Source organism: Ambystoma mexicanum, chromosome 11 (assembly GCF_040938575.1).
Source record: "Ambystoma mexicanum isolate Mex_15411 chromosome 11, UKY_AmexF1_1, whole genome shotgun sequence".
NCBI lineage: Eukaryota > Metazoa > Chordata > Amphibia > Caudata > Ambystomatidae > Ambystoma > Ambystoma mexicanum.
This window is the reverse complement of record NC_090934.1, coordinates 1,012,383,713-1,012,401,249: the sequence shown is the minus strand read 5'-3', so window position 1 is coordinate 1,012,401,249 and position 17,537 is coordinate 1,012,383,713. Positions and strand designations below refer to the sequence as shown.

The window sequence follows — 17,537 nt, the reverse complement described above, 5'->3', positions numbered from 1 at the left end:
AGGCGTCGGGGGAATGCCTTCAATCCGGTTTGGACATAGCTGACAGTATCAGTAGGTCCATGGCATCTAGTACGGTGCTACACAGATTTGCGTGGCTAAGAAAGTCATTTTGCACCGGATGTGCAATCAAGGCTTCTTAATATGCCATTTGACGGCAGCAAGGCGGATGAAAGTTTGGTGAAGCTGCAGATCTCCAAAGCGGCGGCAAAATCACTCCGTGCCGCTATACGACAACCTCAACACCGCCCCTACAGGCTCATCTTCCTGGAGGTGTCGTCCCTTTCGATTTTATTCCTCATTTGGGAAAGGAAGGGGACAGGCCAGTCAGAGAGAGCAAAGGAAAATTCCTTGGGGGCGAGGAAAAGGTGCTAGATCTGCCCCAGCAGCGGCATCTGTCCCTTCAGCCACTGCTGCAGCTGCCGCAAAACCACTCTGAGGTTTTGACGCACAAGACCCCAGTGGGAGGCAGGATCTCACAGCATCTGAAAGAATGGCGGGGCATTACTTCAGATGCTTGGACACTTGAAACAGTATCCCAAGGTTACTGCCTTCCTCTTCCAAAGAAACCTCAGAATCACCCACCGTGATACAGCTCTGTCAAACATCCAGATCCGCTGGAAGTCTTAACCCTGCTACAGAAAGGTGCAATAGAACATTTTCCCTGTAGCGGAGAGGAACAAGGGTTGGTATTCCCCATATTTCCCTCATACCAAAGAAGGAAGGAAGACTGAGACCCATCTTGGACTTGAGAAGCTTGAACAAGTTCCTCAGGAAGGACAAGTTCAAGATGGTCACACTTTCTCAGATCCTTCAGGCTCCCCAACTCCAAGACTGGTTGGTATCATTGGACCTTCAGGATGCTTACTTTCATGTGCCAATCCATCTCAAGCACAGAAAGTACCTGCAGTTCGCGATTGGCAATTCTTACTATCGGTTTTGAGTTCTGGCATTCGGGTTGACTTCCGCCCGAGAATTTTTACCAAGTTGATGGCGGTGGTGGCAGCGACTCAGGAGAGGGGGATTCGCATCTACCCCTAACTGGACGATTGGATGATCGGGGCACGTTCTCCAGAACAAGCCCAGGAACGTCTGTCCAAAACTTGCCACTTCCTTCACAAACTAGGGTTTTCTCTGAATTTAAAAAAGTCGATACCATCTCAGAAACTCCAGTTTATTGGAGCAGTCCTGAATACTTGTTCGGGCAAAGCCTCGCCTCCCGAAAAGAGCTCACCACATTCTGCAGATGGTAATACAATTCCAGAATGCCCAGTATCTACCGGCCTTCGATTTTCTCAGGTTGCTTGGTCTTATGGCTTCCTACAGTTTTCTGGTGCCAGAAGCCAGATTGAGGATGAGATCCCTTCAGTGGGCCCTCAGCACTCAATGGTCCCAATTTTCAGGAGAAATGTCAGATCTGTTGCAAGTTCCAATCAGCGTAGCACAGGATCTACAATGGTGGGCTTGCAGGGAACATATCCTCAAGGGAGAATCTTTTTGGCAACCATAGCCGGAGATGACAGTAGTGACGGACGCCTCACTCACAGGGTGGGGAGCTCACACCAACGAGTTGACAATCGGTGGTCGTTGGTCTCCATCGGAGTTCAAACTACCCATCAACCTACTGGAGCGGAGGGCAATCGGACTAGCGCTGAAGGCCTTCCTGACCTCTGTACGGGGAAAGAATGTCCTGATAATGACGGACAACATGGTGGCCATGTACTACCTCAACAAGAGAGGAGTAGGAGGGACACTACCACTTTGCAGAGAAGCAATGCTGCTCTGGTTCTGGGTAATACAAGAAGGGATCTCTGTCGGCAGTTCATCTAGCCGGAGAGCAAAACCATGGAGGACGCTCTGAGCAGGCAGAGCACAGTTTCCCAAAAGTGGGAAATAGCTCAGGAAGTCCTTCAAGAGATCTTCGTCCTTTGGGGAACCCCGCAAGTGGATCTGTTAGCGACCAGTCTCAACAGGAAATGCGAACTGTACTACTCAAGGGAATTTCCCCCGAGAGGAGCTCTAGGGGACGCATTCGTAGTGGAATGGGAGTTTCCACTTTTGGGTACGTTTCCTCCAGTCCCTACGATCCCACAGGTTATCAGGAGGTTGAGAAAGTTCAGAAAAACCATTATCCTAATTGCCCCGGATTGGGCCAGGAGAACGTTTTTGTTTATTCACTTATATTGCGCGCCGTACCCGAGGATAAGGGGGCACAGGAGTAAACAAGAATATTCTCAGCATAGTTACAGTGCTGTACAGTATTTACAGTGAAGTACATAGGTTAACACAGTTACAATAGAGGCAGTGATATACAGTTTAAGAATATACATATTTACAGTATGGTATACAGTAGCATGATGGGTTAGGCAGTCAATTAGCAGTCATTGAGTTTTAACTACGATGTAGTTATGTCTGAAGTGGGTATAAGATTGAGGAATCCTTAAGGAGGGCAGTAGGGAGTTCCAATGTTGGGCTGCTTTCACCTGAAAACTGTTGCCACCCATTTTGGATCGTTTGAACCTCGGAACCGTGAGCAGATTTGCATTAGAGGTTCTGGTGGGTCTGTTAGGTGTGTATCTGTGTATTCTGTCAATTGGGTAGTTGGGACAGCACTGTTGAGGCATTTATGGGTTAGGGAGGCTACTTTTAGCAAGATTTTGTCTGTGGTGGCTAGCCAATTATGAGTTCTCCTGACATTGGAAATATGGTCTCTCTTAGAGATGCGGAGCCCTGCTCTGAGAGCGTTGTTGTGCAACAGCTGGATTTTGTTGGTGACCTGTTTGTTGGCTCCTACATAGAGGGCGTTACAGTAGTCCAGTTTTGATAGTACGAGGGCTCTGGCTAAAGTGATGCAGCTCTGTGAGGATAGGAATGGTTTGGCTGCTCTTATTAACTTGCAGGTGTGAGCTGTGGAGTATGCCATAGAGCTGACCTGTTTGTGGACGTGGTACCCGGACCTTCTGGACATGTCCATTTGCCCTCCAATACGTCTTCCAAAAAGAGAGGATCTTCTCTCGCAAGAGGAAGGTCGCGTTGTCCATCAAGAGGGCAACATACTCAACCTTCACGCATGGCTTCTGAGCGGTTGAGATGCAAGGAATGGGACCTTCCGGATGATGTCATGGAGATTTTGCTTTCGGCCAGAAGGCCAGCATCAACATCTCTATCTGTGTTGGAACAAGTTCAGTAACTGGTGCAGAGGTAAGAATGTGGACCTGTTTCAGTGTAATACTCCCACAATATTATCTTTTCTGTTACACTTGGCTAATCTGGGGCTCCAGGTTGGCACAATAAAAGGTTATTTAGCATCGCTATCCATTTTTAAGCGCTCCTCAGAGGAACAATTTTACTTTAAGATACCTTTTTAATAACTCGATTCTCAAAAGGTCTAAATGATGGGTTTCCTCCAATACCTTTTCAAGTTCCTGTGTGGGGCACTAAAGTTCCTCACATGCATTCCATTTGAGCCTCTACATTCTTGTCCGTTACTTCTTGTGGCAATTACATCAGCCCGCAGGTAAGTGAGCACCATCTTTTATAAAGCTAAGGTGGTCCTTAAAGTAAAACCCTCTTTCTTGCCAAAAATTGTCTCAGACATTCACCGGTCACAAAAAATAACTACCTATTTTCTACCCTCATCACGTAAGGAAGAGGAATGGCCACATAGATTAGATCCTCGAAGAGCTCTTAGCTTCTATATTTCAAGATTGGCAAAACTACGTCAGTGTGACCAACTGTTTGTGGGATACACTGGCTGCAAATTGGGACTAGCCGTGACTAAGCAAACATTATCTAGATGGATAATTTTGGCTATAACTGAATGTTATTGATTGGTTAGGAAAGATTGCCCGGATGGGCTGGGGGCTCGTTTAACCGGGGGCATGGCAACTTCAACAGCACTTCAATGGGGTGTCCCTGTGCAAGATAGTTGCGCAGCAGCCACATGGTCATCACTGCACACTTTTATAAAACATTATGCTCTAGAGTCGATTTCTTCACAAGGTCTGTTCGCTAAATCGTTACTTCATTCTGTACATGACTAAAATTTTCAATTTCTGCAAATTGATGAATCCTTTTGATGATGATCTACTCATACATCACCTTCACGAAACTTATTTGGTAACGTACATTTCTTAATGTGTTATGCACACACACGGATGATCTTGTTCATTGTAAATATTGATTGATTGTGATATGGAAACTGTTTCACTACTTGCAAATTGTTGACGATATATTAACTATGCAAGTAGATTTGATCAGAGGATAGCTTGTTGCTATATGTTCACAGGCCCTGAGGAAGGGTTTTCAACCCGAAATGCATAGGCCTCTAATGTGACATTTTCAGCCTCAAAATTATAATACCCACAAAGGGTGCAGAGCTTATGAAAAGAATAAGCAATGCATAAAGTTATATTCAATTTATGACCACAGTAAACAATTATTGAATTCATAAATACTTGAATCTAACCACTTTTCGAGTGGTGCACGGGTGTGCAGCCCACAACGCTGGCCTCACGGCCAAGGTCTCTTTTCCACAATAAAATTTCTGTACTCCCACCTCCAATACAAAACTGCTTTGGGAGTCTAAGATGAGGAATACGTGGGAGGACACAATCCATTCGAAAAACAAGTTACTTACCAACTGTAACGTTCTTTCGATTGGATGTTCTTCCCACGTATTCCTCATCGACCCTCCCAGCTTACCCCACAGTACAGTTCACGTGATTTACACTCTAGATTATTTTAAGGATTGGGTCAAATGAAACACACCATTAACTAAAATGCATTGGCTACAATATACGAAAAAACAGAACTGAGGCCAACGAGCGCACTCGAGGCATTTATACAGTGGATGACGTCGCTCGACGGATGCCGACGAGGGATGTTGACGCTGCAGCCTCGAGTGAATCGCCCTCTGGTGGAGAGAGAACATTTCCGAAGCAGCAAAGCTGAAGGTAAGGATATATCTATGATGAGGAATACGTGGGAGGAACATCCAATCGAAAGAACGGTACAGTTGGTAAGTAACTTGTTCTTCTCTTGGATAAACTGTTTCCAAGAGCAGTAAAGTGAAATTTACTTTATTTACATTTGTAACTTTCTAGACCCAGCACACACTATCTTTTCATAACAACATTTTATTGATCTTACAAGATAGAGTATTTCATACAACAATGCAATATATGTCAATTTGAACATTAAACAGTGCCTTTATAGTCTCTTGTGAGTTGGAGGGTGGAGGAGATGGTGGGCGGTTCATGGTTGTGGCGTTTGGGCGGGAAAGTTCTGGGTGAATGTTCCCATATGTTCCGGTGTGTTCTGGGTCCAGACAGGGGTTAATAAAGGGGGCTACATTGGAGCCATCTTGTGAGTGAGCACATACTATCTTACAATAGGGTGCTGGAGGGGTTACTTAGTATCCCCTTTGTCTAGCTTCTTGAAGAGGACGCCTGCTGCAACTCCTGGACCGTTTGTTTACCCGGTGAAGCCCTGCTGCTGTGCTGAAACGCCTAATTCATATCGACAGAGAAGCCCCTGCAAGGACGACTTCTCCCCTTGATCTAGTGGGACCAATCGACTCCAACGTAAGCCACCTGGACATCCTTCCTAGAGCCTGAGCCCCCTCAACAGAGTACGGGACCCCAGAAGCAAGGAAAGTCCATCTCGACAGCCAGGAACCGCAGTGTTGCTATTTGCGGTAGTCCTGAGGAGCTGAAACACCGAGTGCCACTTGTTGGAAAGATTGCCAGTTGCGAGAGGTGACCATCCGATTGCAGTGCAGGAGTCCCCAGATGTCATCCCTCTTGTCCCCACGACTGAGGCACAGGAACAGCGAGATCTGCAGAGCTGCACAGGAACAGAAGTCCTCTGCTGCACTTTTTCTTCAATACAAATGTACTGTAAAGTCTGAGAGAACTTACCTCTTACTGTAGAGTTGCTTGCATCTTCTACTCACAAGCCTAATCAGCTTGTGGCCCTTCATTTCATTCTTCTTTTCTTCAAAGACTTCTAAAACATTGTGCAAAGACATTTCTGCTTACCTACCAGTGCTTCATCCTATAGAAAACTTTTGCCTACTGACTTTGGCTTAGCCTGTTTTACTGAATGATTCTTCTTAGGGGATCCAAAAGTATTTGCCTGCTTAAGAATACTTGTGGTCTCTTGTATGTTCTAAATAACGTTTTCACCAAATGCAACAGTATCCTAAATGCCAAAAGCAAGATATTAATGTCCCCATCACCCTATCAATTGAAGTCACCCGAGGGTGTAGGTTGTGTCTGTGGGCCATCCCAAAAGGGTCTTTACTGATTTAGAAACTAAGAGTGTACAGTATTGAAGTGAATTTGTTACTTTTTATATTGCTCCCTTCTGATGGCTTATTCTAACCGACTGATTAATTATTCAAGAAACCTTTTGTGTAAGTTTATTTGAATACTTGTCACTGTGAATCTCTGTAACTCCACTAGAGCTCACATTTCCCCTCTTGAGAAAAGCCTAGCTGCACAACACGCTACCAAAACTGTGTAGTACAAGCTTATACCAAAGGTTGGGTTTCTGATACCTGTAGTCACAGTTGTGTGTAGTGCATCCAAAGGTTACTGCATACAAGCTTTACCTAACAAACCTATCTGATAAAAGAGCCACCCTACTTGAGTCCAACCTAAACAACATTGACCACCACCTTTTGAACTCTGATCCCACCAACGTTAAAGTGAACTTCCTGGATTGTTTCACAAATTCTTAAAGTCCAGATTATTACCACCCTTTGCATCTGGTCAGACCATTTCTTGGTCAACTTTGACATCTGCCTCCTCACGCACCACTCCAAGTTACCAAATCCCCCCCCCTAAAACCATCATTAACCGGCATCTGATGAGTCTCAACCCCTGACCTCAAAGAATGCATCGTAAACCTGATGCTGTCGACTGACTCCCCTGATGCACTAATTGAGGCGTTCAACATAAATTCCACTCTACTTTGAGATAAGCTAGTCCACCTTAAATCAAAAACCCTCCAAGAAAACGCCAACCATCAAATATGGTTTTCATCTGGGCTCAGATCCCTAAAGATCGACGAGAGAAGCGCAGAGGTGTGTTGGCAGATGAGGGGCATTTGAGCCAATAAAAATGCATGGAAGTCTCTTGAAAAAACCTACAAGGGCTCGATCACAGAAGCAAAAAAGAATTATTATAACCAACAAATCGCAGAAACCAATATTAAATCCAAAAAGCGGTTTGAGATATTAAAGCTCCTCAAAGCCCAAATCCCTTTGACGCCGTTCAGACCCTCAAATGCAGACTGCACTAAAATACAGCATACCTTCCAAGAAATGTACTTAAAGCAAGGGACAAAATCCAATGCAGATCGCTGCACACCTTACTCTACGGAGCACATCGCACCCCCCCCCCCTCCCCCCAAGAGATCCATGGTCCCTTCTTTCTCGCCGCCAGCATACCCACAGGATCCACCCACTTATGCTTTACGCAGGTATCCAAGTTGGACCTGCTGTCCATCCTAGGCACTATGCACCCGATAGCTGGCCCAGACAATGTAATTCCCCCAAAAATGATCCTGGCTAACAAGGATAACTTCGCCCCCCTTTTCACACAATTTATTAATGCCTCTTTCCGAACTCATGTTGTTCCCGATGGCATCACAAATGTCACACTGACTATTGGTGCAGGCAATTTATGACCCATCACAAACTGCAATTTCTTTTTGAAAATTCTAGATACAGTAGCTACTCGTCAGACTCAGACCTAAATTGAATCCATGAACAACCTACATCCAAGACAGTCCGGTTTCCACCCTGCTTATAGCATCGAAACAGGCCCTCCTAGATCTCCAGAGCCAGATGTTGTATTATGGACTGGGGTAAGCCCGGTCTTCTGGTCCTGTTGGGCCCATCGTCCGCATTCGATGTACTAGATCCCAAATGACTCCTTCACATTTTAAAGGACACCTGCCATTTCTCTGACCCAGCGTGTAAATGGATACACTCCTTGACTGGTAGACAGTCGAAAGTTTGCTGGGGCAATGCCACCGCCCATCCCACTCTCTCCTCCTGTGGGGTGCCACAAGGAGCATGTATGTCCCCCACTTGGTTCAACCTCTCCATCCAAGCTCTATGTACCCTTCTAGAAAAATCTGGCGTATTTTGGACCAACTACGCTGATGACACCCAACTGGTCCTCGAGATTTTGGGGGACTATGCTTCGGACTGCCTACTCCTCCAAAACATCTACAACCAAGTACAGCTGGATGCCTGGCAACTGGATGTGCCTTAACAAGAGCAAGACTGAACTCCTCTTCTTTGGCTCCTTCTAAGCTAGGGCCAAAGTTCCTAATTACTACCAGTCCTTTTCCATCCTAGACTGCAACATTCTAGTGAAAAAATCAAAACATTCGGTGTACAAACAGACTGCACATTGAGCTCAGAATCCCATGTGAACCTTGGTGTCAAAACTGCTCGTACCACTTAAAGCTACTTAGGAACATTTGCACATACCTCAACAAGGATACTTCTGCGACCATCTCCCGGGCAACTCAAGAATAGATTGTAACTCACTCTTAATAGGAGCCGATAAGAAAAGCACTCAGCGTCTCCAAATTATCCAAAATGACACAGTCCGGATCATCAAAAAGGTCCAAAGAAGGTGCCATATCTCGACCTACCAGCAGGAACTTCACTGGATACCGGTCACGGCCAAATGTAAATTCAAAGCGGCAACCTTGCTTCATAAGTGTCTGTATGGGAAAGCTCCCAACTACCTGAAGTCAACTACCTCCATGGTATAAATCATACCTTCACTAAGATCAACAAACACCAGTCTTGTTGCTCTCCTGTCTTTTAAGAAATCAAAAGGGCTGGGCAGATCATTTGCTAATTTCGAGGAGATTGGGTCCTCCAACGTATTCCATATCTATGACAGGTAATGTGCACAGCTGTGCTGCGGACATTACTTGTCATAGATATGGAATACGTTGTCGGACCATCCCATCGAAAGAATGTTACCAGGTAAGAAAGTAACTTGTTCTTCTGCAGAATCTGGAATAGCCTCCCCATATCCCTGCGATCAGATCAAAATGCTAGTAGGTTCACGAAGGCATTGAACACCTTCCTTTTCACTTGGATCAAACTTGGCCTGTCTTGCCTGCCTCTGTCCAGTTCTTGTATGTTCTTGTGTCTGTGTGCGCCCTGATGCCCACGGGCTACGGCGCGGTATAAACAAACTATGACAAGCCCATCTGTTCCGGCTGGTGGCAATGTACCTTTTACACAACATTTTTGGTACTTTCCGTCACAGGCTGTCTTTGCAGCTGCAATAAAGGTACATAATGCACCTCCTACCTAAGAACTGTGGCCTTGCTTCTTCAGCCCTGAACAAGATGGTTTATCCTTTCTGATCTCTTCTTTTACCATTCTGGGCGGGTGAACGTTCCTTTGTCTTATCAGGGTTTCTCATAGAAAGCCTGTAAAGGTTCCCAGAGTGCCTGGCGGGAACAGAGGTGGGGGAGTTCGAAGGAAACTCCCCTGCCTCTTGCTCTGCAGTGTGCCTGACTGGAACCAGTTCAAACTGGGAGGCTGGCAGCCATCTCAAAGTTTAAATGGTGCATGGGACATGATTGGTGAACTGAGCCAGTCTTAGTGCTCTCACCTGGATAAATTCCAAGGTCCAGGAGCAGAAACTGAGTCGACCACTGGAACAAGAAGATTCAGAAGAGGACAAAGTAAGACTTTGCCAGCACTTCCAACGACGGCCAGAGCCTATTGAGTCGCAGCTGCAGTCCGGACCTAGTCCCTCCAATCGATATGGAAGAACTGAAGATGACTTCCTCCCATGGACTTGTGGGCCTAATCAGTCTTTAGACCAGCTGCAACTTGCCATCCCCAGAAGAGCTGCATCCTCCTAGGCCTGCAAACCACCAATACCTGGTGTCATGTTCTGCATCGCTGTGCAACATCTCTGGAAGCACGGTTTCTCCTGCAACTTCGAGGGCATCCTTCCAAGTCTGCAACAACTCTAATAGGCTGCAGAGTCCCCTCACCACAGGCAAGGAGAGAGAAACCAAGTAGAGTCGACTGCTGCAACAACATTCTGTCCACCGAGCCTGCAGAAGGCACCAATAATCCATCACCCTCAAGATCTGTTGATGGGCGTCCTTCTGTATGAATGCTGTCGCAGGATCCAGCAAAGTCACCTTCTCCCCGTCATCAGGGCCAAAGAACAGGAGACTGGGTCTGCGGTCATCTCAACGCTGGAACCATCCTGCTGCAACACCTTAATTCAAAGATAATGTTCATCCCTGGTATAACCAACCTGGGGCCTGCTTGTGTGATCCTGGTACTCTGTGGAAAGCCGATTGCTTGTATCCAGCTAGCCCGAAACACCACCCACCACCCTCCACAGGTCGCCATATAGTAACATGGGTGTGGCGTGGGTGGGGCAACCCTTTGTACTCTTAGCGGTAATAAACCTGCCATGGACACTGGTCCGTGGGGAACCCATTCATTGGGCCATCCTAACCTCCCTGGACCTACTTTTAACCACCAAATGTACTTGCCTGCAACTTTAGGGCATCCCTCCTGAACCCTGGTACTCTGAACACTGTTTCTCTAATGGATTGTGTCCTCCCACGGAATCCTCATCTTGGATATTTGTATTTATTTTAATTAATATAGCGCTTTAATCCAAGGTGCTTTACATGAGGAATAAGAAAATACAACAAGCAATACATGACATTAAATCTAAACCAGAAAACAGTACAAGGAACAATTTACATTATTTATGAGGTTACGTTCAAGTGGAGAGGGACCAGAGTGAGAGGGGGGGGGGGGGTAGGAGGTGAAGGTGGAGGTGGCTTCAGTGGAGAAAAAGGAAGAAAAAGAAGCTAAGGGGGTGAGTGGAAGGGATAGGATTTTAGAGAAGTACGAACTGAAGGGTAGGAGGTAATAGAGTGGACGGGGAGGGGAAGGCGGTTCTAATGCAAAGGAGCGAGAAGTTGGAAGGAGCGGAAGCGGGAAGGGGCTGAGGGTGAAGGAGGAGAAGAGAGAAGGAAGTGATCTGCAGAACGGAGTGAACGAGGAGTATAGAAAGTGAGAAGGGAGGATAGGTAGGGAGGGGCAAGACAATAGAGGGCTCTGAAAACTAGGCGAGGAAGTTGAATTTGAGCTCGGAGTGAAATGGGAGCCATCCTGATGAGTGAAGAGGAGATGGAGTCGTGAGGTGAGAGAAGGCAGAGGGAGCGGATGGCAAAGTGGTAGATGGATTTGAGGGGGAGAGGTGAGAGGAGGGCAGTCCGAGGAAAAGAGTGGAGCAGTAGAAGAGTCTGGAGAAGATGAGGGAGGAGATTAGGAGTTTGGTGGCATGAAAGGTTAGGAAAGGATGAATTTTACAGATGTTGTAGAGGTGGAAGCGGCAAGATCTAGCAGTGAGAGAAATGTGGTTAGATAGAGAGAGGTGGGGGTCAATGTCGAGACCAAGGTTGCGGGCGTGAGGAGAGAAGGGGGGAGAAGGATATCTGGATACCAGAGGATATCGGGATACCCGATATCCTGCTTGCAGCTTCAGAAACCTTGACGGCTGAGGGTGCCGTGTGTCGGCTCGAGGTCCCTCCGCAGCTTCCATCCCACTCTCGATCACAACGTGCGCATTGATATAAATAGCATACACTGACATTGAAATGTCTCAATTTAGCACCGAGCTACCTCTCAGAGGTTCAAAAGAAGAATGACATCTAGACCCATGAGAACTGCCTCGCAGTTCCCCCTTTCAAAATGACTACAATTGGAGGGAACAGCTTCCCGGTCAAAGCTGCTCAATTGTGGAACTCTCTCCCGCCGACCTTAAGACTTGACCAAACATACCCACACTTCAGATCAAACTGCATCAAGTGGCTCAAAGAAAACGAGTCATAGGTGAGCCTACTAACCAACTGACCAATAGCCAAATGGACCTTTCCACTGTATCTATCTGCTATGTAAATGTATTACCTGCTATATTGTCATTGATATGCACGTTTTAGTGATTGTGTAGCCTTGTATCTTGTAAGCCTAAAGTATTCTTATCTTCGCGCCCCAATACCTTCGGGTCCGGCACGTATTACAAATGAAGAAAGAAACAAACCTGTTGCCTCTTTTCCAGTTTTCTGCACACAGCGCGCTTTGAACTCCTCAGTGTTTTGCCTTTTATCTTAGTATGTCCACTCCCAAGACAGGATTTAAGAGGTATGTGGACTGTGGATCGAAAATGTTGATTACAGAGCCACACAGGATATGACTCTGGTGTCTTGGCGTGGATCATATGGTTGATGACTGTGGGTCATGTCAATCTATGACCGTAAGGGCCTTGAAGGCGAGGAAGCAGTGAGCTCCTCCTAGGTAGGCCTGCATCCAAATCGCCTTCGACCACCCCTTCTAAAAACGAGATGGGCTGATGAGAAAAGTTGGAGGGACATCTCTCCTGAAAGATGGAAGAAGCTCACAAAACACTTCAAGTGATCAAGATCTAGGAGTGATTCATGACATTCGTCGTCCTACTCTTGGCATAAAATATTGGAGACGTACTCTCCCCCCTACATCTTCGGATTCCTTGCCCGTCAGAAAAAGGGTACGCTTTCCTAGCAAATCAGTCTGATTGGGAGGAATTTCACCTCTGAATGCTTGGGGTGTGCTCGAAGGCTGCCCCTCCTGGCTCTTTGAAGGAACTGAAGAAAACCTCTGACCCCCATAGTGCCTCGCAATGCAGACCGGATGCTGTCAACTGCTACTTGCGTGCCTAAGAGCCCGGGCAGGGAGTTCGAGAAGCACCCTCGAGCAGTGTTGATGGATTTGTCAACTCAAGGAAAGTTGAAGTCACTGCCTCCTCTTCCGTTCTGTCGAAGGAGTCTGCGTCCAGTTCTTAGTAGGTTTTCAAGCCTTTGTCCAAGAAAGACTTCAAGTCTATGGCTTCCATTTTTGAGCAGGAGGATACTCCTGCTTTTGGTTTGAAATTTGGTACCCCAAATGGACCAGTCATTTCTGATTACTACAGGTTGCAGAATCTCGTCAACTGCTCAAGAGGTCAGTGAGTTGGACACTTTTGCCACCTCTGATTCAGGTGGTCATGCTGATGCATCCTACAGGTCTGTCATGGGTAAGGTGACGGAATACCTTGGTTGGTGTCGCCCGGTCAGAAATGTAGATGATCTGATGGACATCCTGGATATGGAATCTCCTGCGGATCCTTTCTTGCCTTTTCATATGGCTTTGAAGAACAGGGTCCTCGACAGCAGTCAGACGCCACACACTACACCAGCAGTGAATAAGTGTTAGACCGTCATAAGACTTTAGAAAGCCTACCTTGGATGAACAGGGGGACGTCCCTTGGGTTTAGCCTGAACTACCCAAAGGTTTGCTAGATATGGCCAAGCAGACCGGTGTTGTCTAGGAGGGCTGAGGGCTGTGGGGAGGCACACAGTACTCTAAGCATACTTGGTTCAAGGAAACACTTATTTTTTTATAATGCCATGTGTGTATTTATTTTATATACACTAAAGCTTATAACATTTAAGTAAGTTGTGTACTATGCTATCACATAGTAGCATTAATCACAGAACATATATGCAATATCAAAAGGATAAAGTATACTTTAGAACACTTTTAAAGTAACAAAAAAGTGGTAGAAACATCTCAAACAGGTATATAAACTGTAGTCTAACGTGTATACTTTAGCCCTATTACTCCTAAGGGAGTCTGAGTCAAGGGGGCACTAGGGGCCCAGTGACCAAGGGCAAAAGAAGGAACATGGGTAGGCAGCAAACATGCCAGTCTATGGAGGTTTACAGGTAAGTAACAGAAGATTTCTTTGGGGTGGGCAACCCATTGGGCTATTTACCAATGTAGCTCAAGGTAGGTCTGGGAGGGGATGCCAGTGACAGCTTAACTGCAGCCCTCGGAAGCACAGGAACAACAAAGCAGGTATGTACTAGGGGCTGAACAGTATCGTATGATTGCAAAAGCTTGTGCAGCAAGATAGCCTGCACGGAGAGGTGGCAGCAGGCCCCGGTTTGGGCTTCTTGGTCGTGGCGACTGAAGAAGAGAACTTGCAATGGATCTGATGGTTGGTCTCGAGTAGTTGAACGCCCAGCAGAATATCTTCACAGCACTGGCTCGTTGGTACCCTTTTCAAGGCTAGGTTGAAGAACGGTTGTCGTACGGTAGACTTTGCTCCGGTTCACAGGTCTCGGCTGAGGGGACTACAGTGTAATCCCTCAGCACTCCACATAAATTGGGGTGTGCTGATCTCACATTATTAAATGTAGAAAGGAAAAAAGTATCCCTCAACCCCTGGAAACATGTGTACAAACAAGGGAAATAAAATAAAAAGGGAATCCCAAGGAGCACTCCAGCAACACTGCAAAGAAAGTGCTGTGTGATGCAAAAGGAAATTACAAATGCCTATGTAGTTCGAGGAAAGCCGGACCACAAGAATAAAGTATGGAGAGTGTTGGGAGTTTTCCTAAAGTCCACTTGAGGTAAGACTTCATAAAACTATCCCTTTGGTATACAGGTCCCCAACTTTAAGTACAAGTCTGTACTACTCAAGGAAACTTGGTAGAGTGGCAGAGCAGTCAGGCTTTTCATAGGAGGAAGATGTGAGCTTGTAGGTAAGTACAATGAAGCCAGGAAATACACTAGTCCAAAGAACCACTTGCACATAAAATGTTATATTAAAGATATACATGTATTATATTTACACAAAGTCAGAAATATACTTAGTTCAATTAACCAACACGCTTTAGAATACTTATAAATGCTTTTCAAAGGCCACTGCTTCAGTGGTAGTTGCAAGTGGTACAATTGTTAGTTTTTTTCTCAAATGACCGTTCTACCATATCGGTACGACTGTGTACTCGCGTTAAGACAAAGATATACGATAATTGTTTTTAGTTAGCAAAACCACATAAGATGGTCATTTAAGAAAGAAAATGGTTGGTTAGTCATACAGTAGCAGAGCTTAACATTCTAGAGACAATTTCTTGGAAAACTAATGCTTTTAAAGTCCAGTCCCTAAATATATGCAAAAGTAAGTTCGCATAGGGTTCAAAGTCTTACGAAGCAGTAGAACAGCAAAGGATCCTTAGGATACTTTAGTTTCTAGGAAAAGATAATAGAAGAGTTAACACAATGAGACCCTGCAAAGGGACTCGCTAAAGGAACACAAGCCGTCACCTCTTCACAGATTTCAACGCTCTGGAGAAACTTCTCTGTTCAAGGTAAGCAATACCTTTCACCCCACAGTACCTTGGGGTAGAAGAAATGCTTGTAGCTGGATTCTCCTCTGTGCAGCAGCAACGGACCCAGTCTCCCGATTCCTCTGCCTGGTGTCGAAAGGAAGGACTCTGAATGGGACGTCTTGGCAGCAGTCTCTAGAGAGGACCCTGGGTATGGTTTCCTTCATTCTCCTTGGTCAGTCTGCGGTTTTACCGCATTTTTCTCACTACCAACAAAGGACTGTATTAGTCTGGTTGATTTTTCGATTCTGGAGTCCTGCATTCTGGTGAGGGGACTCGGATGAGTTGGATTGTGTTTCTGGAAGTTCACCTGAAGCTCATCAAATACTTGGACGGATTTGGCCTTTCAAAGACGATGCACTGCAAATGAGTTGGAGGTCTCTGGGTATTCGCGGTCTGCAGCTCTGGAAAGACACACCACCTCAGGAGATTGCTCAAATTGTAGGTCGTCTCGGGGCTGGTTGGTCCCACCAGCCAAAGGCAAGGAGTAGTCTTCTTCCGAACTCCTCTTTGAACTCCACTGTCGAGTGGAAGACTGGGTCAGGACAGCAGTGGTCGCTTCAGTGATCAAAAGGGTATGCAGGCGTCTCTGGTTGTTTTCTTTGGTTACTATAGTTTCCAGTGGTCGACTTGCCCTCAGTAACCTCACCTTCTATTCACTTTCACCACACGCTCCTCTGCAATCTCTCTCAGCAGTTTACAGAAAGGGGTTGGTGGCTGTCCAGATAGGACAGCCAGCCCACCAGCGGTAACTGGTTCTTTGAGGCACTCAGGCAGACAAAATGCAGGGGAGTGAAAACTCCTCCCTCCCTCACTTCCTGCCTGCCTGCCCAGATACACTTGAGCCTAGGCGGGGACACCCAAGGGTTCCAGCCAAAGGCAAAACACACACACATCTCCCCCACCCAGAATGGTTGAAGGGCTAACAAGGAACCACCACAATCGAAATGGCAAAAAAAGAAAGGAGCCACCATGCTAGAACGTAGGTGACCCTGTTGTGCACAACCGGGGACTGAATGCAGTCTGCGGTAAAAAGAATTGCACAGTAGTTGGTAGAACACGTCCCCATGCCACCAGCCATAACTAACTATTGGGTTGTCTATGTGACTAAAAAGACACAGGAGTAGGGAGAAGGGGGATACTAGGTATCCCCTTAGCACCCCACATAAGGTGGTGTGTGGCAAACGGAGTATAACGGTTTTGGAAGGATACAAAGTATCCCTCTATCCTTACTAACTGTAGTGAATAAGGATAAAGAAAGAATCTCAAAGAATCTCAAAGAACCCAAGGGGTTCCAGGCAACACTGCCCATAAAGAACGTTGTGTTGCAAAAGTTAAACACAGATGCCTTTAAAGAGATATGGAGGAAAGCAGACTCCATAGTAAAGGTAATGCACAGAGAACAGAGTTCCAAGAGTCGGAGCAAATAAAGAAATGAATTAGTGGAGAAATGCTCCACTCATTCAGGATATGAAAATAAAAGGTCCAGAACTCAAGCAAAAAGTGCCTGGGGGAGGGGGGGGGGGTCTTACTAGGAGAGGGGATGAAGCATAACGATGATACATCTCCCTTGCACAAAGCCAAAAGAAAGGGTGCCCCATAGAAGTCTGGAATGAAAGCAGGAAAAACAATACGTCAAAGATTCATAAACCATTCATTTGTACAATACATAGTGTTTCAGTTTTTCTTTGGACCATCTGTATGCTACAATTTCTTTGTACCAAGCTACAGCCCTCTCTCCCTCCTGAGATACGACTGGCTGCTGTGTCCATCTTACCTCATTCTCAGGTGGGTACAGCCTTATACTAAGACTGGAGTTTATGTACTGCCTCAGATGTATGGTTTAATTGACGTATTGGTAGGACTTTAGAAAGACTGCCCCAACAGGCTGCTTCCTCACCCATCAGTCAAGCACAAGGAGCAGGGGCGGGTGGAGGGAAGGTGAAAGGCCAGGGGGAGGATTGCAGGAGGAAGCCAGGAAGGGACCTGGAGAATGAGAGCGAGTTACGGAATAAAAACCAAATGGGGTAAGAAAGCAAGATGGAGGGGGCACACGCCTGGATCGGGGGTGGGGGGTGCTGCAGGACCTGCTTGCACGGGTCTGCTGCTTGTGGAAATGGCTTGGCATAAAGTTTGAAAACCACTGCACGAGGGGGTATTTTAAGGTGACTACTTGTGGATTTTCTGATCTTATGCCTCCACCTGCTTGTTTGCTTTAGCTTGGGTGTATTATCTCTTTTGTCGAGACCACTCCGCTTGGTTTA

General features: G+C 46.2%; 1 protein-coding gene across 7 annotated transcripts in view; it reads left to right on the top strand.

The window, feature by feature from the left end:
- KIF23 (kinesin family member 23) overlaps nt 1-17,537 on the top strand; it is a 518,096-nt gene that overhangs the window by 341,517 nt on the left and 159,042 nt on the right. The window lies entirely within an intron of this gene.